This window comes from Adiantum capillus-veneris, chromosome 18 (assembly GCF_014529385.1).
Source record: "Adiantum capillus-veneris isolate H3 chromosome 18, ASM1452938v2, whole genome shotgun sequence".
Lineage (NCBI taxonomy): Eukaryota > Viridiplantae > Streptophyta > Polypodiopsida > Polypodiales > Pteridaceae > Adiantum > Adiantum capillus-veneris.
In genome coordinates, this window is record NC_140948.1 from 20298659 (window position 1) to 20323084 (window position 24426).

The window sequence follows — 24426 nt, forward strand, 5'->3', positions numbered from 1 at the left end:
TGGTATGCTTTGCAGTTTTGTGATTTAATGACCAGCCTCCTGTAGTCTAGACATGGATTTTACTTTAGTGATGAAGAGGGAGAATAAGAGACTGCACTGAATTGGAGTAGTTCAAGGAGGAAGCACTGAAGGAAAAGAAAGTTCAAAATGAAGGAGCAATGTTACAGAGGAAAGTTCAATAATTAATTGAAAGCCAAGAGTTGATACAGAAGGAATGATCCTCATATAAGCAGTTGGTAGTATACATACAAAAGAGTTCAATCAAAATTGCTGAATGGAGAGATGAGTGGTTTAGTGTCTTGGAGGGTCAGTTGACTATAGTGAGTACCTTAAATGCTACTTTGGAGAGCAGCAACAGGGTTTTGTTGAACATGGTTATAGCATGCAAAAAAGTGGAAGAAAAGATTAGAGAAATGTCAGACGAGGAGCTAGATGTAGAGGGATGGTATCTTGCTTCATGTGATGTGCAAAAGATGAAGGCAAAAATGAGAGACTATATGAAAGGTGTGTGGGAGAAAATCAAAGTCAAAATGTAAAATGTGGTCAGTAAATCATATCAGATCTTTGTGGAAGAATAAGTAGAGGAGGAGAACTTGTTTGTGCAGAAGCAGAATGTTGGAACTGAAGCAGCAGTATGAAGAGTCGCAAAAGCAGTAGGAGCAGTAGAAACATCATCAACCTAAAAAATTGCATACTTAGAGTGATATTGTAATGCTGAAGGTAACTGAAACTAAAGTTTAGATGCAGTCAACTGAAGATGCAGTTACAATTAAAGTTGCAGGCGAAGAGGCAAGTGGTGCAGGTGGACAATAGAAATGTAAAGATCCAGTACTGATTATTGTTGAAGATATACTCAGTAAGGAGACTATTGAGGTTACAAAGGAAACAACTGAAGCTGAAGTGGATGCATGACTTAGTGAAGATGATAAGGCAGCTGTAATTAAAGGGGAAAGTTCAAAGCAAACTAAAATTAAAGGTCATGTTGATTTCTGATCAAGAGATGGATTCTCACAATGTTTGATAAACATTGCCCACCAGGTGTGCCAAGTGTCAAGGCCTGATGTGTCAGGGTACTTATCTTTTTGGACTTTAACTAAGGTATTAACTTTAAAAACTTAGGGGCATGTTTACACAAGTCTTATGCTTAGGTAGTTATAATACTCGAATTGTCTTATGGCGTATGGCAATTTTTTAGATGTAACCAACGAGCAGTTTGCAGCTTTCTTATAGTCGTATTGTTGTTTTGGGCATGTAGTTTAATGGTGATGATGAATACACAGTGAAGCAGTACTTTCTTTGTCTCAACCATAGTGTTTCTTATTCACATACTTTGTAGTTTTGTGATTCAATGAGCAGTCTCCTGTAGTCATTTTCCTTTATACCGCATGTTTCTTCTAGTGAATACTTGCTAGGGTTGTGAGCCCCTAACAGGCATACCATGTTGATAAGTTTGCAATGTGTGCTGGAGGTTCGTGCAATGTGCCCATGGTTAGAATATCTCTCTTTGGCACTACTAGAGCCACATGGGGCCATCGATTCTTTGAGTTTCTCACACAAAGTTCTCTAGGAATGGTTCTGCGGAGCTGCTCAAGTGCAAAGCATTACGTTCCATACTCGTTGAAGATTCCCTCACCCTAAATGCTCACAAATATATATTGGCGGACCGAGAGCGGAATTGTATGCCTTTAAAGGCAAGCACCCTTGATTTGTCCTCTCCCACAGTGCCTTAAGCCGAGTCACGGGGTGACTAACCCATAGGAAATGTTAAAGTCCCTTGGTGTCAAGTCAGCCATTTTCCCCATACCCACAGATGTAATTCATAGAAAAATTAATTGCCCATGATGTAATATCCAATTTAATACATAATAATTGTCTTTTTATCGATTTTTGTCAACATTCTCTACTTGTTTTATTTTTTATTCATATTGTCCAATAAATTTCATTTTTGCAACACGTGCAGAAAACCTCAACCATGCAAGCACTCATTGGCTGGTGGCACCTCTTGGGGATTTTTTAATGAAATCAAGCGACGAGGGGGGAATGCATGGAGGCAACGGGACCACCATGGTGTACGATGGGGTCGGGCGGCGCAAAAAAAAGGCATGTCCACCACGGCATGCAGAAGGCAAATTAGATAATGAGTGACATCATCACTTAGATCATAAAAGATTCCACGACTGTGCCAACACATAGAGTGACATCATCACTTAGCTCATAAAAGATGCCACGAATGTGCCAGCACATACTCCACCTCAAAAGCTAAAACCACTTTAGGAAAGGGGTTCCTCTCTACTAGTAAAGTTAATTTAAGGGATTCCCTCTCCACTAGTATCTTAGTGTGCAACGACAAGATACTTGTCCTTGAAAGGCACCCCACCTCTCTATATAAGGGGAGCAATCCTTCATTTTGTAAACCATCTTTAGTGGAGCCTAGCCTTGTATAGAACTCCATATTAATCCCCTGCACGCTTAGTGTATTTCCTTTGTATTCCTTTTTACTTTATAATATACTCCTTCCGTTGGTAGTAGTTGTGTGTGCATTTGATGGCATCAGAGCCTGTGAAAGTATCGCCTGTAAAGTTATCTCTTGTGAGTTTCACCTTAATGCTCAAAATCTATAATCTTGTGGTCTTCTACTATAGAGTGACTAGCAAAAACTGCTCTCTTTAACATTGTCTGCTCCAAAAGCTTCCATTTTTTTGAATTGTGTCAAAAGGGAAGGTCACGTGGTTCAATGGTTGCCTTCGGCATTTGGGATATATCCATAGGCACAAATCCTTGATAAATTCCCGAAGAGACTCCTATCTCTCAACCCACTATCAGGTAAAATCTTAATGGAATTCTTTTACAAATCATTGTCTAAAGTGACCTAGTGTTTTGTGCACCTCTCCATAGCTGTAGAAGAATCCAAACTGTCTGCCCAATGGAAAATACCTGATTTGAAAGCTGATCATGTATATAAACATAGAAACCTATTTAAACTTAAAGCTTCAACCATTTACTTAGATAATAGATCAATTGCATCTATCCCTACAGATAATTAAATGCATTTCATAAAGCTCACTAAGATCCTACAACATGATAAAGTTGAAGCCATTAAAAAGGGCTATCACTTTGTTCATCTTGGTTGTGTACAAATAGGAGTAAACCCTCTGTTTAGAGCAAGTTAAGCAATATCTTGTTTAGTATTGATTCTAGATACCAGGCATCCTATTTACAATCTACCAATTTCTTGACGGAAATAAAAGCAACCTAGCAGATGGACCAATTTACCTGTCAGTTCGCTCGAATTATAATGTGTCATTATATGACCCCTATTTTGACAAAGCTTTGACTCTTGCAATTAAATTAGTTGGCTGTGATCTAAATGTTATGATATACATGTGGTAGTGATGTGTGTGAACACACTAGGACTACCGGGGCATTTTTTTCCTCTTTAGGAGGTTTTTTCCCCCGTGCATTGTATATACGCCCATCACTGTAGGGCTATCTATCTTTCCATTGCACAATAAGTAATACACTCTCTATGGTGTGCCTTGAGCTTTCTTTGTCTTCTCAAGGTGTGTGCACTTCTCTGCAATCCTAATTCCAACAATTGGTATCAGAGCAGGTTGCGTCCTCTCGGGCTTAGTCGCCAGCAGCTCCAACATACGCCTGCTCATTTTCACTGATTTCAGTGAGATTTGGCAAGCGTTTGTAGGTCGATTTTTTTTGGGGAGTGCTCGAAGAGCTCAGTCTGCTCAGATTTTTGATTCGTGCTCATTTCGGCCTCCGTTTCCACTACAGGCTACTGCACAGGCTATTTTGTCATTTTGTGCAAAGTTTTTGTCAGTGCCATTTTTTGCATAGCAGGTGCCTTTCAGTCTTATACGGTTTGTGCTATATAGCACCTGTTGTCCCCGCTTCATTTCTCCTCTTTCCGGGAAGTTTTCCATCAGGTGCAACACTTACCATGGCTGACAACAACACAGATATGTTCAAGATGTTTGCTGTTGAGGATAGATTGGATGGGGACAATTACCCTACGTGGACTTACATGATGCATCATGTTCTTGTGTCAAAGGGCATCTAGAATATTGTGTAGGGCATTGATGTACGTCTTGGTTCTGAGGATGCCGGTGATGTTGAGGATCTGGCAGGTCTTGCTGTAAGGATTGCTGCTATTAGAGTTGTTTTGCCTACGACAAAACAATCTCATTGGGATGTAAAGGATGTGCAGGCTCATGCATTGATTGCATTGTCTGTGAAGCACACCATTTTTTCTCACATTCATTTAGCAAAATCTACAAACAGGCTTGGGATATTTTTGTTGGTCTTTATGCAAGTCCCAATGAGGCTGAAATTGCTTTGCTACGTAAAGAGCTAGAATCGAAGATTATGCATGAGGAAGATGATATGAACACTTTCCTTCCTGGTGTCAAGGATATCAATGAGAAAATTATTTCTGTAGGTGAAGTCCTTTCAGACAGTTCCCTTGTGCAGACTGTACTTGATGCTTTACCAGATTCTTACGAGACTTTTGCTAGTACTTGGACAGTTATGACCCAAGGAAATCATGAAGTTGTCAAGTTTGATGCATTATGCATATTGTTCTTGCTAGAGTCACTTTTAAAAAAAAAAAAGGACTAAACAACGTGCAGTTGAACAGGCTTTTATTGCTTCTCAAAGAAAGGGTGGTAACAACAATGCAACCACTTCTTATGGTTTTGCTGTGAGTGGCAAAACTTTTGTTTCCAATGCTTCTGCTAGCAGCACTTCATCTGGAAATTCTGGTAATAAGAGCAAAAGGAAGATGCGTTGCCATTATTGTACAGCTAATGATCACTTGAAGTGTCCTAAGTTGAAGGCCAAAGAGGCTAAGAAGAAAGAGGGTTGGGTGGTTCCACTGCAAATGCTGGTTCCACTACAAATGCATCAATTGTTGAGTCTTTTGTAAAAGGAGACTGTGATGCTAATGTTGATGCAGAATGGGCTTTTAGTGTAGAGTGAACTTACAATCCTGCTGTCCATGATGCATGCATGTCAGCTGCTGCACATTCACGTGTGTGGTATTTTGATAGTGGTGCTACAAAGCACATTACCTCACATCGTGAATTGTTCACCTCTCTTGAGGCTGTCCCTCGTGGGAATTCAGTCACTTGTGCCACCAATGCCTCTTATTTGGTTCAGGGAGTTAGAAAGATTGTGCTTACTACTGCAAATGGCAGTTCTTTCACACTTGTTGATGCACTTTAGGCACCTAGGATCAAGAAGAATCTTTTGTCTGTATATGCACTTGCTAGACTTGGAATTGTAGTCAAATTTGTGGATGACAAATGTCCAGTTCATTATCTGAGTTTTGGTGATGAAATTGTTGCATCTGGTCTTTTGTGCCGTGGGTTATATAAGCTCATTTTGTATGACAAGTGTGGACACAATTTTGCAAATGCAGTTGCAGATTCAAGGGCTATTTCATATGCAAAACTTTGGCATGCACGTTTTGGTCATCTCAATTTTTCCAGTTTGCTGCAGTTGCAAAAATTTGATATGGTTGCCTCTTTGCCACCTCTTGAACCACCTGTCAAACATGTTTGTGAAGGCAGTATTTTGGGTAAAATGCAGTGTCCTAAGTTTCCATAGAATGGTTTAGTTAGGCAACATGTAGGTTGCAGCTTGTGCATAGTGATGCAAATTCATTCTTGGGCGATTACCTTTACTTCATGACTTTCATTGATGATTACTCCAAGCATGCATGGGTATTTCCGCTTAAAGCAAAGGCCAAAGTTTTTATGTGCTTCAAACAATTTCTGGCTATGGCTGAAAATATCTCGAAATGTACTATGGGCACCCGCTGTTCCAATCGAGGGGGGGAGTATATGTCTCATGAATTTAATGCATTTCTGGCTAGTCGTGGGATAAAACACCAATGTACTGTGCCTTATACACCTTAGCAAAATGGTGTTGCTGAGAGGAAAAATAGGTCACTTATGAAAATGGCACGATGTATGGTCAAAAGTCAAGCTTTGCTGCATTCTTTTTGGCTTGAGGCCATCATGTGTGCCACTTATGTACTTAACAGGTGTCCTACAAAAGCTTTGCAGTCTATTACTCCATATGAAGCATGGCATCATAGAAAGCCTTCTATTGAGCACATGCATGTTTTTGGTTGTTTGGCATATGATTTGGTGCCACAAACACAACACAAAAAATTGGATGATAAGGCTGTCAAATGCATTTTTGTTGGTTATAGTGTTGAAAGCAAAGGTTACAGGTTGTATCATCTGCAAACAAAGTGTATTCTGGTTTCACAAGATGTAGTGTGTGTGGAAGATTCTGTTCAGCCTTGCTGTCATGTACTAGAGATAGTAATGTAAGCTCATAGGACATTTATGATACTTTGTTGCCTCTTTTAAGTGGTGGAAGTTCAAATGTAAATTCCAATGAGGCAAACGTACAGCCTATGGGTGTTTCTAAAAAAGTTATCGATCAGCCTATTACCGATGCAGATGTACATGATGTACTTAATGAGGGAAGGGTTGAAAATGAGCAGGCTAGAGGTATGCCAAAATGGCTGGTGCATACATTGCGTGACAGTAAATTGGATGCACCTTTGTCTAGTCGTACTTGTGCAGGCTCTAGCCATGCATCTTATGCATCAGATTGTGATGCTTTGGCTGTGTCTAACTTACATGATGTTGAGGAACCTCTATCTTTTGATGAAGCACATAATTGAAAAAATTGGATGGCTACCATGCAATCAAAATATGATGCACTTATAGAAAATGACACATGGACTTTATGTGATTTGCCCCCTAGCAAAAAGGCATTGGTACGAAGTGGGTTTACAAGTTGAAACGAAAACCGGATAATGAGATCGATCGCCATAGGGCTCGATTTTTTGCAAAGGGTTATGCACAACAAAAAGGCATAGATTATGAAGAGACTTTTGCTCCCACTTGTCGTATGACTACTGTGCGTTTTCTATGTGCATGGGCAGCTCATTTTGGTTGGGATGTACATCAATTAGACATTGTTACTGCTTTCTCAGATGGTGACATACTTGAGGAAGTTTATGTAACACAACCTCACTGTTTAGTCAAGAAAGGACAAGAGGACAAAGTGTGAAGAGGTAAGAAGGCTTTGTATGGATTGAAGCAATCTCTTTGTGCTTGGTATGAGAAAGCTGACACTCATTTGGTCATACAAGGCTTTCGTAACAGTCCAACAGAAAGCACATTGTATGTAAAGCATGAGGGTGATATAATTCTCATTGTGGTTCTTTATGTATATGATTTGCTGATCGTGGACCAAATGAGAGACATATTGCTAAATTTAAGGCTGATTTGAATGCTACTTTCAAGATAAAAGATTTGGGGATGTTGCATCATTACTTGGGTATTGTTAACCCTCACGCACATTCCTATCACCTACGACGGACACTATATTTTTTATTTGGTAGAGTCAGGTACCGGGCTTGTCGGTCCAATAGGAAAAGGGTAAGAGTGATCGCCAATGAGAGGCGCACTCTAACTGGAACATTCAAGGGATTAGTTGGCTAAGCATGGGTGACCAAGTGTGAATGGGGCGAGCTCATATAAAAGTCAACAAAACCTAAAATTCACCGATTCTCTCATTTGTGCAATTTAAGAGTGCTCTTGCTCCATCTCCATCTTCTTATTCTTCATCTCCTTGTGTGTGTGTATGCGTGTGTGTGTGTGTGTGTGTGTGTGTGTGTGTGTGTGTGTGTGTGTGTGTGTGTGTGTGTGAGAGAGAGAGAGAGAGAGAGAGAGAGGGAGAATTGCGGTGGCACGACGACGGCGAGGTGGTTGAGCGCGGAGTAGCGGCGTCTCCCTCTTCTTCGCGGCGAGGAATCCTCCACGATAGCAAGCGTAAAGCGGTGAGTGACACACCATCGCCATCTTTGAGCTTACTAGTTTAGGCTTGTTGTGTGCTTGGAGCCATTTGTGGCTCGCACACAGTGTATTGGCAAGTTCCTTGCATTGACACGTGCGACATACGCGCACATTTTTGGCGCCGTTGCCGGGGAATGCCATACACTAAGCTTGAATGGCACTCTATGCTTCTTTTGTGGTGCAATTTCAATTGTAGGAAGGGTAGGGAAGGAAGGTGTGTGTGTTGAGAAGAAGGATTTTGTGTTGCTACTGTGTATTTCTTTGTTAATGAAGTTTTGAAAGGTTACTGTGTTTTTCTCTGTGATAAGGTCTTAGTATTAAGGTTGCTAGTTTTGTGTAATGCAAAGTACAGTAAGTAGGAAGTAGATCTGTGAGAGCTAATGAAGTGTGTTAGTGTGTAACAGTAGGTGTATTGGTTGTTAGTAGGTAGGTAGAGTGTGTGCGTGCCCGCGTGCAGGCCGTGGCGACCTTATCCCAAAAAAATAAAAATAAAATAAAAAAATCAAAATTTTTTAAAAAGGTAGGACCGGGGTCGGAAATATCTCCCAGACCCAAGCTCAGATCCAAGTCCAAGATCACACTTAGGCTCAGGGCTCAGTCGCCCTTTAAAATTACGTATTTTAGCTTTACACATAGCTAAAAATCGACTTTTCTGAGGACCAACGGAGCTTCAAGTGACCGAACATTGTGCTGTAAAGCACACCGCGACCCTCTGAGTGATACGCTCGTTTTGAGCTATCACACACTTTAATAAAAAATACCGATCATTAAAAAACATTAAAAACATTAAAAAACGAGTGAAAACGGACGCCTAAAAAAGTAAGCGGTTAACCTTCGAGGTTATTCGCGGACGCTTGTAGGGTGCGAAAGGCACATGCATCTGCGCTCTGGTCGTGTTCTAGAGATGGAGCAACTAGAGAGAATTTCAACTTACGTGAGTTCCAATATCCACCTACCTTAGGTTCCGGGCCCTCGGCGGAGTCCCAAGGTAGTACAAACCAAGACCCAAACATAGCGGCTAGTGACTCTTCCTCTGACTACGACATCATGGAGGGTTTCCCAATGCCTAATCTCGATAGCTCAAGCCAAGACATGCATGCCATGGGCCCACAATCCGGGCCGAGCATGCTTAGCCGCTTGAAGGAAACCTTTAGTAGAGCCACTCGCTCTGAACATGGAGTTAATGATGTAAATGAGGGGGGTGGGGAAGTAAATTCTCCATTCATGACCAACGTAGACCCTATGCCCTTAGAGAATGTGCCTGTGAATACTTCATTCACTGCACCTCCTGACTCTTCAGACCTATTCCCCTCCGAGGCCATATTATCCGATGGTAGAAGCCTTGCCGAAGTGCAAGAGGTCGAGCGATATATCATTGCGGCTAGGGAAAAGGAATTTGAGAGCTTACGCAAGGCGGAGCAACGAAGAGAGTTAAAAGCAAAAGCCCCTATGTCAATATCCTTGCAATCTGAGCCCACAAGTGATAGCTTTACCTTTCCAAGTCTAGCTCATCTTTCCCTTGATGATACCACGGCTACCATGCCTACTCCAATGATGGGCATGCCGAGAAACACGCCATGGACCTCATTTGTTAGTAAAGCACCGCTACATGGTAGCTCAGTGCCTGCACCAATACCTACAAGTGTGTACCAATCATATACACCCATGGGTCCTCGTACTCATGGAGTCCCTACTCCTCCCATTGTTTCAACTACCTATGCTCCACAACCACAACACCCAAGTTCTTATTTCCATGGGATGATACCGGCTAGCATTAGCATGTCACATCCGACGTCTGCTGTGCCCAGGGCCACACATATGAACTTTGGGCCACGACATGGCACAACATTGTACCCAACATGGAACCCAAGGGCTTCCTATGCGCCAAGCCAAATGCCAATACCTACTCCACATGTAGTCTCTGGAGCGCCTTTACCCACGGTGCCTGCTCACTTAGGTGACTTGGCAACATTTTCTCAAGATATTGGTTGATCTATTGCTGAGAATATGCGTAACACGCCTGATAGAGAGCCTAGAAGTAAGGCAGTACAAATAGCCAAGCTCACACAAAAATTTAGTGGAGACGGGGATGTGAGAAATCATATCGAAGTGTTTGAACAAATATGCGATTCTCTAGGAGAACACAATGACCTGCATAAGCGTAATGCTTTAAGCCTAACCTTAAGTGAGAAGGCAGGGATTCGTATAGAACCCTAAGGATGGAAGAAAAAATGATTTACCCTACTCTTAGGAGACTGTTCTTGAAAGAATACATACAAGAGGGAGTGCTTTGGGGAGTAGCCTCTCAGCTCCAGAAAGCCCAAGAGAGGAAGGAGAGTCGGTGAGAGACTTTATTAGTCGCTTGAAACATTTGAATCCTCGTTGTAATCCAAATAAGCGCTTCAATAATAATCAATTGCTTGATAGATTCATTAGGGGATTACAACATGAGGATATCTACAATGGCCTAGTCATTAGAGGTATCACCACTTGGGAAGCAGTCACCACCAATGCGATCCAATTGGAGGATAATTTAATGATTCAAGGAGAGAGAGTGTGTGTTGAGCCTAAATCTATTTGCTCGCAAGCATCAGGGCATCGGCCAATGACCCTAAAGTCTATTGCTAAGGAGCCAAAGATATCCGAGATGACTTTAGCAGATCTCACCAAGGCTATTCAAGAGAGTCTTAGAGACAACCGTGCTCCGCAAAACAATCATATGTATCCAAGAAGGGAGCAACAATGGTGCTCAATATGCTATGGACCGCATAGTACCAGTGAATGCCCTACTTTTAGAGTAAAATTCAATGGGAATTGCAATGCCTGTGGAAGGTATGGTCATCAAGCTAAGGATTTCATAGTATTTAAGCGCATGATGGCCAATAGACCAACCTTAGCATGGACAGACACACCTCGAGTGCCTACATTGATGCCGGCCCCCCCTCTTGAACAAACAACACAACACATGGTCCCTAGGGCCCAAAATGTTGTTCAAACAATACCCTTACCACCTCCAGTTCTAGGACCGCAACCACCACATCCGAGAATCACTTTTGTGAATCAAGTGGGTTGTGAGTCATCTATTGCTTGTTTGGAAGGCTGTGAGGAAGATATAGATCCTAATATTGCCTATGGGCTGGATGTGCTTGAAGAAAGTGCACAATACTACATGGAGGACTATTGGGGACAAGTCAAACATGTATATCAAGTAGTTGCTCTTGCGGCAAGAGGCCAAAATATCAATTACACTGCTAAGAGACCACCTCTTCAATGCTATGAGTGTGGAGGTCCACATCGTGTAGCCGAGTGCCCTATTAGGCTACAAAAGAACGCCACACTAATGTAAACCAATCAAGCAAGCACGTCTACAATGCCAATACTCATGTGTAATCGATGTGGCATATATCATTTGATTGCCCAATGTCCAAATCATCCAAATGCACCAAAGATCAGGCCATTAAATTTGATTGAAGTTACCGAGGAGCCATCACAAAGTACACCTGTGGTACCAGTAAACATACTCACACGATCGATGCTCCAAAAACAAAATTATATTCTTGAGGAAAGAGACACGGCATCAATTGCCCAATCTCAGAAAAAGAAGAAAACACGAAGGAAGAGATTGCAAAAAGCAGCAAAGTGAGACCCCAGTTCAAAGACCAACATTGGGACTGGTGACGACCCCATATATATGAACGACGCTGAAGAGGATTCTGATTCAGGAGAAACCATGGAGACTAAAACGACCACTAAGATAGAAACCAACAAGGAATATCTTCATGAGCCACAATGGCCAGGATCCAAGAAGAAGATAGGAACTTATCCAAACCCTACAGAGGAGATTGAGCGAGTCAAGCAATCAAGGATTTTGGTAGAAGATACCCAAAGGGATCTAGAACCAACACCTAGGTAGATCCAGATTACAGACACAGTGTTCCCTACGCAACAAAAACCTCACCAAGTCCATAGACCCTTAGCCATACCTAGTGTCATCCAAGAAGACAGTGACTTAAAGTCATGGGAAAGTGGGCGTACTCACTTCTTGATGTAAAGAATGTTTACAGAGGGACTACCTGATCCTATCAAAGAAATGGAGATCCCATCTTCCCCACGTCAAGGGACTGAAGTCCAAAAGGTGTCGTTAAACATTGCCAAATTGATGGATTTCATGTCTTCAGAAGTTAGAACCACCATCATGTCCAAACTATATAAAGACCCTGAGCTAGTCTCAGCTCTTCGAGCCTTCCTCAATGGAGAACTGAAGTTTGGGCTACCACAATTTTCACAGATGGATGGAGCTGGGGAGATGCCAATAGAGGAGGAACACTTAGATCTAGAAACCAACCTAGATGAGAACCTTGTTATAGAAATACCTGTTAACAAGTTAGGAAAATACTTTGAGGGTGATGAATCCAATGCAACCATATCAATCAGTACTAAGGGATTAACTGTGAAGGGAATCCTTGATGGTGGCGCTGGGGTTAGCATTGTGACTAAAAATGGATGGGAAACTATGGGAAGACATCACCTTGCGACCACAACCATACTAGTGAAATTGGCCAATGGGTCTATTGTTAATTCTTTTGGGATGCTAGAAGATCTCAAGATCAAGGTCTTTGGACATAAAATAAGGATTACCTTCATTGTTATGGATTTCTCCAAACACACTATGGCATCGGAGATGATCTTAGGACGTCCTTTCATGAGGGAAGCAAAAATGGTGCATGACTGGTCTAAAAACCATGTCTACTTGCAGTTCTAAGATTCTGTCATTTGAGTGGATCTTGTGACTGGTCGAGCACATCCTCTAGGAAACAGGTTTATAATTGATCATAGATCTGACACCACAGTTCATTCGACCCCATTGCAGTATTGTTACACATGTAAAGCGGACACTGATGTTGGGGAAGATTCTCCTTATATGGATGTAGTACTTGGGATGACTGAGTCGAACAATGTGGATTGGGTCCACCTAGCAGCAACCATAGACACTTGGGGAAATAGGGGGACGACCTGGGTAACACTTGTGGTGGATGAAATGCCCGTACCCTTAAATATGCTACAAGCAATGCATATAGCTTATGACAAGATTCATCCTCATATAACAAAGAGAACATGCAAGTGGGTCCCTAAATCTTCTTTAGCGACCATAGCTAGTGCTAAAAAACAGAAGCCTTGTAAGAAACGTCCCACTCACTCCAAAAAATTTAAGGAAAAGTGGCGGTAGATTCCTAAACAACTATTGGAAGCCCACGGCTAGTATCAAGGAAATGATCAAATCTGGGTGCCAAAACGTAGATTGTGTTCTTTCTTGTCACCTGACCCATGTGAGCCCAATCCCGTAGCTCCAAAACGAATCAACGATCGCGGAAAGAAAAAAACCATAGAATGCTACACACCCGCTCCAGAGCTAGTTTGGGTACCAAAGAAAGAACGATTTGTTCCACCTAGCTCAAGAACAGGGAAGTCAAATGAAGCTTCTTGCTCTTCATGTAGTCCCTATACATAAATAAAAGCTTCTCCACAGCCTCCACCTACAATAGTGGACCTCCATGAAGCTACAAAGGAATCCACACCTCCAAGTGTTAAAGAATCACCTAATGAACCACTTCAAGTTCGATCCTGGGAGAGTACCTTACCACCCTTGCAACTCGATGAGACACCTAAGGTAATAGAAAACTAATGGCAAAAATCCTCACCTATTACCAACTGGAACAATTGGTTTCAAAGGGTGACAGGCTAATTTCAAACGGTATGATCTACCCAAGGAAGGGGGGAGTGTTTGCTGACAGTCATCATTCACTTGCTTCCCTCTCAAACTTCCTCCCTGACCTCCCAGTCACCAATCTTAGGGAATGTATATATAGAGCCTTATACTCACAAAAAAATATATAATAAAGAGCAAGAGCAATTACCAAACGAGTATGCACAATTAGTCAACCTACACATTCGCATCCAGTACACTGAAACAAAAACCTATGTCATCAAACACCTTTGATCCTCATCACTCGAGTGATGGAGGGTAGGTAGGATTACTATAATAGGAGTGTTTTTGTTTTAGAGTTTAGTGATTAGCAAAGTTCTTTTTTCCCATTGATGTGCCTCCTAGAGGTATTGTTTGTGTTTCTTAGTGTGTACAAGAATGTGTTGCTGTTTTTAGGATTTGGACCTTCATGGAATCTTTCTCTCATTCACACTTCAAATCAAGTACGACCATCAACACAAACATGTGTTTCTTGTCCATAAGCATTTCCCCTTATCTTTTTTGCATCCATGTTTGTCTGCTTTGATTGTGATTGGTAGCATAATATTCAGTGCCTTTGTTTAGTATCAAACATTAAATTCAGTGTAATTTTTGTCATAATCACTTGTTTAGGTTTAAAAAGCAAGCAGTCCGACTACGCTAGTTTGACCATGCTAGGCGTTGGTGCAGCCCGACTGTGTTGACCTATGGAAGTGAAAGAGGTCTAGGCATGGCAGTTCGCAGGCAGATGACGGGAGTACTAGGCAAGTATTTGATGGTGCTAGGGGACAGGTACACCGGGATGGAGCACTTGCTAGCAGGAGCTGCGAGGGTTTTTTGCTATTACAGGTGATAGGAATAAGTATAGATATCACAAGCTTGAAAATGGGACGAGGAGTGCTGGATGCAGGTACTATCAGGTTTATGATATGGGATCTGGATCAAGGTGTCAGCAGGAGACTCTACTGCGAGGATGTGTATGCTAGATGTGGCACTTTACAGGTCACGCAATGATTTTGGGCCTCTAATGATCGAGATGTTTGCATAGCTTGAATGTGGCCATCTATCATGGTTGCATTGGGATTCGGAGCGGCCAATGCTTGTTGTAGTCGCCATTACCGGCAAGTATCAAAGCATCCGGGGACCATTCTTGTGGAGCGATCCTTGTCTATTTACGCCCATGAAGACTTGGAGCTTTATTTTGATAGCGCTATGGCATGTGTGCGAAGTCGAAGTGGGCGGCCAACTATAAGCAAGACCACTGGCTTGGTTCAAAAGAGAGTCAAGGTGAGCCTAGCTTGAAAACGCAAGGGATCGTTTTGATCCAAGTAGAAGAGAGTTCGGGGCCCGAGCTTCCAAAGCAAGGTCAGGTCGATTGCCTTCGGGTTGCCTCTTGTGGGAAGGCGGCCCAAGTCGTAAGTGATTTTGGTTTTTTTAGAAAAAATTGCCATGCTTTAAAAAAAACGTGGAAGGTGGCGCCATCTGTAGCACTGCAGAAGGTGGCACATGCTGAGAGAGGACGGCAGTTGGCATGTAGGGACGGCACCATCAGTTGCAAAGGAGGGCACGTGTTGCATCAAAGAGGGGGTTCAAGTGGCAGGGAAGGAGAAGCGAGGGGCGGCCATGGGCTGCTAGAGAGAGATGGGCGGGCTGCAGTTGGAGGCCAAGAGCCGAGTGCAGGGGAAGGAAAGAAGTGGCCGCCAGGGGCTGAGGATAAGGTGCATGAGGGTCGGCTTGTGAGGCAGCCCATTGGGGGGTTGTTGCAAGGACGAGGGGCTGCAGGGCCTTGAGATGGTTGCAGAGGAGATGGCCGGCCTGATCAAAGGAAGCCGAGGGGGCTGGCTAGTGTAGGGAGGCCGCTTGGAGCGCAGGGAGCTTGGTTGAAGGCAGCCAGGGTTGAGCAGCTGCAGTTGGTAAGAGGGCCACAAAGGGCCGCCAGATTGAAGCAAGAAGGGGTCCATTGCAGAGAAGAGGCCGGGAACGGCAAGAGGTGGCCTCAAGAGGGAGAGGGTTGGATTGCAGGACAGAAGGATCCGAGAGGCTGCAGGGTTGCGCCATCAAAGAGGAGAGCTGAGCTTGGAGAGAGCCAGGGAGGTCGAGGCCATCAAGGAGCTGAGGTCGTGGCGGATCAGGAGGTGGGAGAGCTGTGCAAGGAGGAGGCCGCCATCTACTGGGTGGTGAGAGCCGTGAGGAGGCGGGGTTGTGGGCTCAAGCAGGGCCTATTGAAGACCGGACAAGACCGGCGAGAGAGAGAAGAAACTCGACTACAGAAAATAGAGACGCCAAAGAGGGGATTCTCCGAGATCTTGCCGTGCTATAAGCAAAAGAAGGAGACCGTCAAGTACTGAAAAGACGAGGATCCGTGAAGCAGGGCTACCTCTAGCTGAGGAAGGGTGCCGGATTGCATCGAATCAACCGACGCCATATCAACCGACGCCATCATTGTACCCGAATGCTTGCTTTTTGCTATGCATAAGTGATTTTATGGTCTGGTTGGGTTAGTGTTCGTGCTGGAGTTGTCATCATTCTTCTCATCTGTGTCTCGTCCTTTGCCTTATGCCCGTGGTAGTGGTGGCTCCGGGCCTTTTGTGTGTGTGCAGAGAGAGAGAGAGAGAGAGAGAGAGAGAGAGAGAGAGAGAGAGAGAGAGAGAGAGAGAGAGAGAGAGAGAGATTGTGGTTGCAGATTGAATGTGGTTTTGTATGCGGTCGAGGCTTGGGAGGTCTCTCGGTGTGAGTGTGTTTACAGATATGGGTGCATTGGTGTGTGCGTTGGTAAAGGTGATTATGTGTAGCCAAAGTTGCTCGTAAGTGAGGCTGCTCGGTGCAAGTTACAGATAGTGTGCGTATGTGTGCGATTCTGTGTGGTTTGGGGTGCTGGATATCTGTTGGGCTGTAGAGAGGCATCGAGTTTGTGTCCTATGTGTTGTTCCATTTCCCCCATCCCAGCATTAGAGATCTTCTCTTAATACCATGGGGAATAACTTCCTAATAATCTATGGTTACTTAGGTTCTTAATCCGATTTAGGCAGCATTGTGTGAAATGTACTAGGGCTTTCTAGTGGGCTTGACCCTATTGACCTTTAGCTTAAGTATTATAAATGGAGTTTACTAGTGTGATGAGCCTGGGGAGGTGTAACAACGTTATATGACCCCCCAAAAGTTACAAAATTAAAATGCTAAAAACGAACAAAAAAAATAAAATCAAAGTGCCACAATGTAAAATCTTAAGCTGGAAGAGAAATCTTAGCTTGATTTGGTACTTCACTCACATGTATCGCCTATGGTACTAGAGCCCTAGAGGTTCCCAGTGTGGGCGCTTTTCCTTGAAAAACCAAAAACCCAAGGCATACAAAATAAGCACATACATCAAAATTGAAACAATATGAAAAGACTTTTGGGGGGTCAAAGAAAAGGTAATCAGTCAGGCAATAATTTCATAAGAAATTCCTTTTATCTTAGCTTAACTACAAGGTCTTCTAGGTATAGTCTCTAGTTAGCCCTTGAACATGAAATACTTGGCTAAACAACTTAATTGACCAGAGAAAAGTAAGAAGCTTACCCATGGTATTAATAGTCGATCTTTAGTGCCTTTCGACCGTTAAATTAGCGACCCCAGACTTGTTTAATTTTTTACCTTTACAACTGTTTATGCATTTGATTATATTGCAATTTAATGTTTATTGCTTACAAAAGGTTTAAAATTCTGTTACCAATCAAATTGTCTGCCTACAATTGCATATGATTTTTAATTATATATGAGAATGCATTTATTGTGCCAATGTTGTTTGATTTTGCAGTGACTAAAAACGGCTATGGACATTCATCTCAAATGCTCTTCCACCTCAATGAACGAGCTTCAACTCAATAGCTTCCGAGGACGGAATCTACATCAAGAAGGGGGGCATGTTAACCCTCATCCACATTCCTATCACCTAAGACGGACATTGTATTATCTATTTGGTAGAGTCAGGTACCGGGCTTGTCGGTCCAATAGCAAAAGGGTAAGAGTGATCGCCGATGAGAGGCACACTCTAACTGGAACATTCAAGGGATTAGTTGGCTAAGCATGGGTGGCCAAGTGTGAATGGGGCGAGCTCATATGAAAGTCAACTAGGCCTAAAATTCACTGATTCTCTCATTTGTGCAATTGAAGAGTGCTGTTGCTCCATTTCCATCTTCTTCTTCTTCATCTCCTTGTGTGTGTGTATGCGTCAGAGAGAGAGAAAGAGAGAGAGAGATAGAGAGTGCGATCGAGCATTGCGGCGGCGATGCGGTTGAGCACGGCATAGTGGCATCTCCCTCTTCTTCACGGTGAGGAGTCCTCCACGACAGCAAGCGTAGAGCGGTGAGTGACACATCATCGCCATCTTTGAGCTTACTAGTTTAAGCTTGTTGTGTGCTTGGAGCCATTTGTGGATCGCACACAGTGTATCGGAAAGTTCCTTGCATTGACACGCATTAAGGGAATTTTGAGGTCACTTTTGTGCCCTGTAAGAATATGTAGAGAGAGAATATATACTTTATTTAAAAAATAGTGAAATGTTTGTAAAAAGGTGAGTTTGCGTCCTTTTTACCTCCGCGGAAACATGTCATTGTCAAATCTTTCTAGGATCTTTAGTATTCTAAAAAATACTCCCTCCAAAACTAACGAAAACGTCAGTTCTGGCCCAAAATTCAAAATTTCACTTGCTGAAACAAACCTTTTCTGTGTCGTCTTCTTCCTCGTATCTGCAAAGCTTTTCTCTATAGTACTATCTCTAACAAATACTGTTAATAGACTTCCATGGAGAAGAGAAGCTTATACCATCTACGCATTGAGCTAAATGAAGAATATTGTCCAGTGCGCAAGAGAAACAAATGTGAAGAGGTGTCCTCGTCCATATTTGAAGCAATGCGGCAAGATTAAAAAAAACACATTGATCTCTGGACTGATGGAAGATTGTATCCAGTGGACCCAATGACAAAGAGCACTCCCCCATTATCAAATTGTTCATCTTTGATAAAATTTGTGGGTGATGGTCAAAGAGGGTTGCTGGGTTATACACAGAGTCTTGCGGTAGAGAGAGATATTCTTAAGTTAGAAGATCATTTGGCCAAACAAATGATAAATACTCTTAAACAACAGCTTGAGGAATGTAAAGAGAGCAACGAAAAGCTACAAACTCAGCTCAAACAAGCTAGAAGAAAGAATACAATGTTAGGAAACAGACAAAGAGAAAAGAAGTCAAAGAACATTGAGGCCTTGAGACGTGGTGGAGGAGGTTGCAGCAGGAGAATCAAAGCAGCAAGGTATATATGCTTATTTTATATTGTTAAGTTGCTACTATTCTTTGTTAAATATGCTTAGGTTACTTTTCTTTGTTAATATGCGTAGGTTACTTTTCTTTGTTAGGTTGTTAATCTTTTTGTTAGGTTGTTATTAAGACCCTATTGCAGCTTTTCTTTATTAAATGATTTAATTTAGTTGATCATTGTTTGTTTATTTTGTTGGTGTCATTTGGACAAGATCAATAATCAGTTAATTTTGTACCTTTTGATTTAGGACTTTGCTACAACCAAACTCTGCACCAAACATGGAAATGGCAGCTAAACATTATTGTGATGTTTTACCTCCCAAGGTTGCCAAAAAGATTTTCACAGAGAAGAAGTTTAACAAGGCAAAGGAGCAGTGCATTGAGGGATTTTTGTAGAGCTCTTGCTTGGACAAGGAGGATGTGCAATATACTATGGATAAGGTAGGCATTAGCAGAGATGGTTATAGCAAGCTGTTTAGAAATGTGAACTCAATAAGGTTAAGATTGAAACAGACCTGAAGAGATCTTCAAATGGAAACAATGTGCCTAGAAAGGTCTTTGTTGGTGGTGTGAAGGCCAGAGCTTTCGTAGGGTTTCATGGAAAACTAGAAAAGGTAAATGCCAAGAAGGGTTCATCCAATGTGAAGTATAACCAGTGGAAAGCTCTCCACAATGCCATCAAAGATCATGGTCTTGAAGGTACATCAAGAAATGAGGTCCCATAGGATGTGGGCAAGCACATAGGATGCCATTGTGGCAAAATAACCAGCTCTAGAACCAATAAGTCCAGGGAAGAATCCAAAAATTCTGATGGCTTCCTCCTTTTCCACCAATATTAACTTCTCTAACCCTGGAGGAAGCTGATATGAACCAACAACCTTTGCAAGTGCTTTAATTGCAAGCATTGGCAGCAATGGTTCTCTTGTAAACTTGTTATGGAATATAATGACAGTCTCTTTGTTGAGCTTCCCAATAAAATGTCCCAAGCTCTGGTTCCTTCCTAAATTTAATGGTCTGGAACCCTTCCCCCTGCCAAGGAATTTGTCTGTGTCCAGTATTTCAATCTGCAAAAATATGTCTTGGTTAATTGTTTGGCACATTAATTAGACAAAGCAAAATGGTCATAAACATACCTTAGGAGACTCATCCTCCTCAAAAAAGGCAGGTTCCCATATATCAATGGATCTAGTTGCCCTTACTTCATAATCTCTGGTCTTTTTCTCTCCCATATGATTTATTTTAAGCCTTTTTTGGATCTCATTGAACTCCTCTTCAAAACGTACACCCTGTTGCTCATATCTCAGAACAATGTCCTACACAAGCTTTCCAACACTTGAGCTGTCAATAAAATTTTCTGCCTCTGTGTCCAAGACTGCTAAGGGGCAAGAAGAGTAATCAATGAATCCTATGTCATTACATCCCCACTCAGCCAAAACTTCCCTTAGATCAAAAAGATGCTGAATGTCATTCAGCAAAACATATTCCTTTTTGTTAACTTCGTATGTGGAAAATGTTGTTGTGCAATGCAAAGGATCAACATCTTCATCCTCAATGTCAACATTCTCCACTTTAGTGATGTTTTCTGCTTTAAATTTTGCAATGTCCAACATCTCAATGCTTTGTAGTTTCTCTTCCTCTTCATGGAACTCCATCTCCCTCTCCTCTTCCTCCTCTTCCTCCTGGTCCTCCTCAGCCTGAGAAATCTGCTTTGGAATCTGTTTGCCCTCTGGTGTTGGGAGTACACTGAAGAAAATGATAAGTCCAAGGTCATAGTCTACCAACTGGCAATGCATATTACCATGAAATTTGCAAGGCTTTATGATCTTTTTCCAGTCTGGATGAAGGCTTGAACACTTCTTTGCAATACCTGTCCTTGCCAAGCTACCTGCTTTGCATATATCAAGAAAATGAACAAGATTATCAAGCTTGTGATCTTTGGTCAATGCTGTATATATCTCTATCAATTCACTAATTTGTGTGGAGAAGCCATCCACAAGTAGTTGAAGCTCAAAGGCATCATTAAAAATCTCTTTGACACTTTGAAATCTTGCAAGTTCATTAACTTTGTAAAGAAAAGACATCAGCCTCTCATCAGCGGTCTCTTGCACATCCTCTGTATCCATTAGGACAATCCACAAATGTCTGAGAAAGAGAAAAGAGAAGTCCATCAAGACATTAAGAAATATATTTCTTCTATGACTAAAATATATCAATACACTACCCTTCCTTAATAATGCAAAAAACTAATAATGGTTTACAAACAAGTATGCAAGTTGTAAATCTAAGCAAGCAAGAAAGAATTACAACAAATTGTGTCACTTGCTATGCGAGCTGTGAGGGTGAGGAGAGAGTTGGCACTCAATAAATTCGCTTACGGCGTGTCACTGGGTAAGCGGTCGACACCTTCAAAATTCGCGCACGGGGTGTCGCAGGGTGTCGCTTGGAGGCTTTATTTCTAGCCTTGTGAAGGACAATGAGCGGAAAAGTGGGTTGGGTAGGTTGTTTATATGGCCAAAAATGCTGCCTCGGGGGGTGTTCCAAGCGGTTTCCGTCTCTAAGTTTGTGCCCAATGGCTAGTATGCGCCTAGGGAGTTGTGCACCTAGGGAGTTGCGCATAGCGCCCTATACAAGCCCGAGAAGCACTCAAATCGAGCACATTCTTGCCCAATTTTTCCCGATTCTTGCTGCGCTATTATCCGATTCTTGCGGCGCTTTCACAACCCAATTTTACCCGCACTTGGAACAATTGTCACCCCGTCACCCCGTGCGCGATCTTTGTATGTGTGAACTTTTTCCTCGCTTTGCTATTTCGCCTACGGGGTGTCACTCGGTCGCGAGCCGCTTGGAAGGTGAAAACTTCCAATGCTATGGTTATCTCGCACGGGGTGTCATAATAGGAAAAAAATGTTTGTTGTTTGTTGTGCAGCAATCATTCCTATTCCTTTTGAAGATGGCAAGGACCAAGAAGAACAATCGTCACCCCGTCACCCCGTGCGCAATCTTTGTATGTGTGAACTTTTTCCTTGCTTTGCTATTTCGCCTACGGGGTGTCACTCGGTCGCGAGCCGCTTGGAAGGTGGAAACGTCCAATGCTATGGTTATCCCGCACGGGGTGTCATAATAGGAAAAAAATGTTTGTTGTTTGTTACTAATGTTTGTTGTTTGTTGTGCAACAATCATTCCTATTCCTTTTGAAGATGGCAAGGACCAAGAAGACTGCAAGGAAAGTTGATGAGCCTCTATCCAAAGATGAAGAAGAGATTCCTAAGCCTAGCATAGCTTCAGCTAGTACTTTACCAAACCAACCATCCACTTCTAAAGATCCTGGCAAACCAACCTTTGCTGGCACAAAGAAGACCAAATCTCAGAGGAAGGATTCTTCTCTACCTGACCCTAAAACAAGCAAAAGGAAAGATATACATCAGAGGAAAGCTTCCAAGCCTGTGCAGCTTAAGCCTCTCCTTACAAAGAGAAAGTTCAAGCAGGGGGTCAAATGTCTAAGAGAGATAAGGAAGGCCATAAAGGCCATCAATCTTGCAATTCCCAAACTGCCCTTCTAGAGACTGTGCAGACAAGTTGTAGAGGAGTATAAAATTTCCATGAGGTGGACTAGTACTGCATTGGCATGTATCCAGGAGGCTTCTGAGGACTTTATGATTGAGATTTTCCAAGATGCCTATATTTGTGCAGCTCATGCCCATAGGGTTACTCTGATGGACAAAGACATGATCACTCTTAGGAGGCTGACATACACGTTTTCAAAAATTTTGGAGCCTGTCCCTATGCATGATATAAAGGCATTCAATATTCTCAACATTCCTCCATGGAGGAAGCCCAAGGAGCCTGAAGTAGGAGTTTTTGATATTACTGAAGAAGAGGAAAAGGAAAGGAAAAAGAGAGCCAAGTAAGACAAGGAAATTGCAGAGAGAAAGGAGCTTGACCTGTTGGAACCTCAGCCAGTGCCCCTCTTGAGGAGTGTCAATCCTACTGGTTTTGTTGTCACTCTATTCAGTGGGGAGGATCCTAGGGAGGATTACAATTCACTTGACTCTGAGACCTTGGAAATTCTCAAGGACTGGACCAAGGAGATGAATTCTCCACTCCTTATCACATGCCTTAGGTTGTTTTTGTTTTCCTTTGTATTTTTGTTTATAGCAAGAACTCTTTATATAACAAGAACTCTTTACCAGGTTAATGATGCATTCATATGAGCCAGACCTTCAACAAAAGGTGGAGATTTTAGACCCTGCTATCTCCCAATTTCTCAGGACAGAGACAAACATTAGAGAGCTCACAAAGTGGTTGACTCATGTGGACTTGGAAATCTGGGAATTTTTCTTGATTCCTTATCATGAGAGGTAAGTTTTCTACCTACACCTTGTGAAGAGAATTTGCTAATTCACATTAGAAGGCTAACTGAGGCTTGTTTTTATAGCTCACATTGGAGTTTAATTGCAATTGATATTGTGAAAAGAAAATGCTACTTTGTCAATTCTCTTGCTGGAGTACATGGTCAAGCAAAATTGTAAGTATAGCAGCAGACACATTTTGTAAACCATAAGCACATACTTTTAGTAAAGCAGAACCTCATTTATAAAGAATTTTGGATAGTGCTACTATAAGATTTATAGATGCTGAATGACATCCATTTTGTAGTGGTGAAGGTTGGAATTCTTTATGCTTTGTTCACTTCAATGGATTATCCTCAAAGATTTTTTCCCAAAAATACATGTAATGAATTGCAGGTTCCAATCGAGCCTGAAAGCCATTCATGTGGATGGAGGGTATTGACAAATGCAAAGCTCCTCTTGGACTTCATATACTGCAATGACAATCAGGATATAGAAGTATAGCATATTTCATATTTGCCAACTGTATTTTTTCTCATTTTATTGTTCCTAAAACTTGCTTTCTATTCCCTTGTATAGATCAACAGAGAGTGCTATGGTTGACAAGAGCAAGGATTATCAAGTATATGATTGAAGCAAATGGAGAACTGCAAGAGGTATTTGAAGATGATGATGTTGAAGAGAAGGGGAAAGCAAAGATGGAAGATGAAGAAGAGAGTGGTGAGCAGGAAAAGGCAAGTGAAGAGATGGATGATAAGAGAAAGAGGAAGCAGCCTTCAAGCCCTCAAGTCAAGCCCACTTCAAAAAGAAAATCTCCCAGGACAAAAGAGCCCACTTCAAAAAGAAAATCTCCTGCAAAAGCACCAACCCCATTAAGGAAGTCCCCTAGGGACAGGAAAACTCCTGCCAAAAAACTATTCTAGCTTATTGTAGCCCACTTGTATCAAGCTTCTCAGTTCTCTATTGTATCCAATTGTCTATTCTATAGCCCACTTGTAACCAATTGGCCCTTGTATGGACCCTTGTATGTAAGTGCAAATATTTGAAATTGAATACTTGTTTTAAGACTCTGTTACAAAATCAAATCATTGGATGTTTGAAAAAGTTGCATTTCAATAACAAAATAAAGATCCTTTTAAATCATGTGA

At 42.1% G+C, this 24426-nt stretch overlaps 1 pseudogene; it reads left to right on the forward strand.

Annotated features, from left to right (window-relative positions):
• Positions 1 to 741: 741 nt before the first annotated feature.
• On the forward strand, positions 742 to 14937 carry LOC147435315 (uncharacterized; annotated as a pseudogene).
• Positions 14938 to 24426: the final 9489 nt, after the last annotated feature.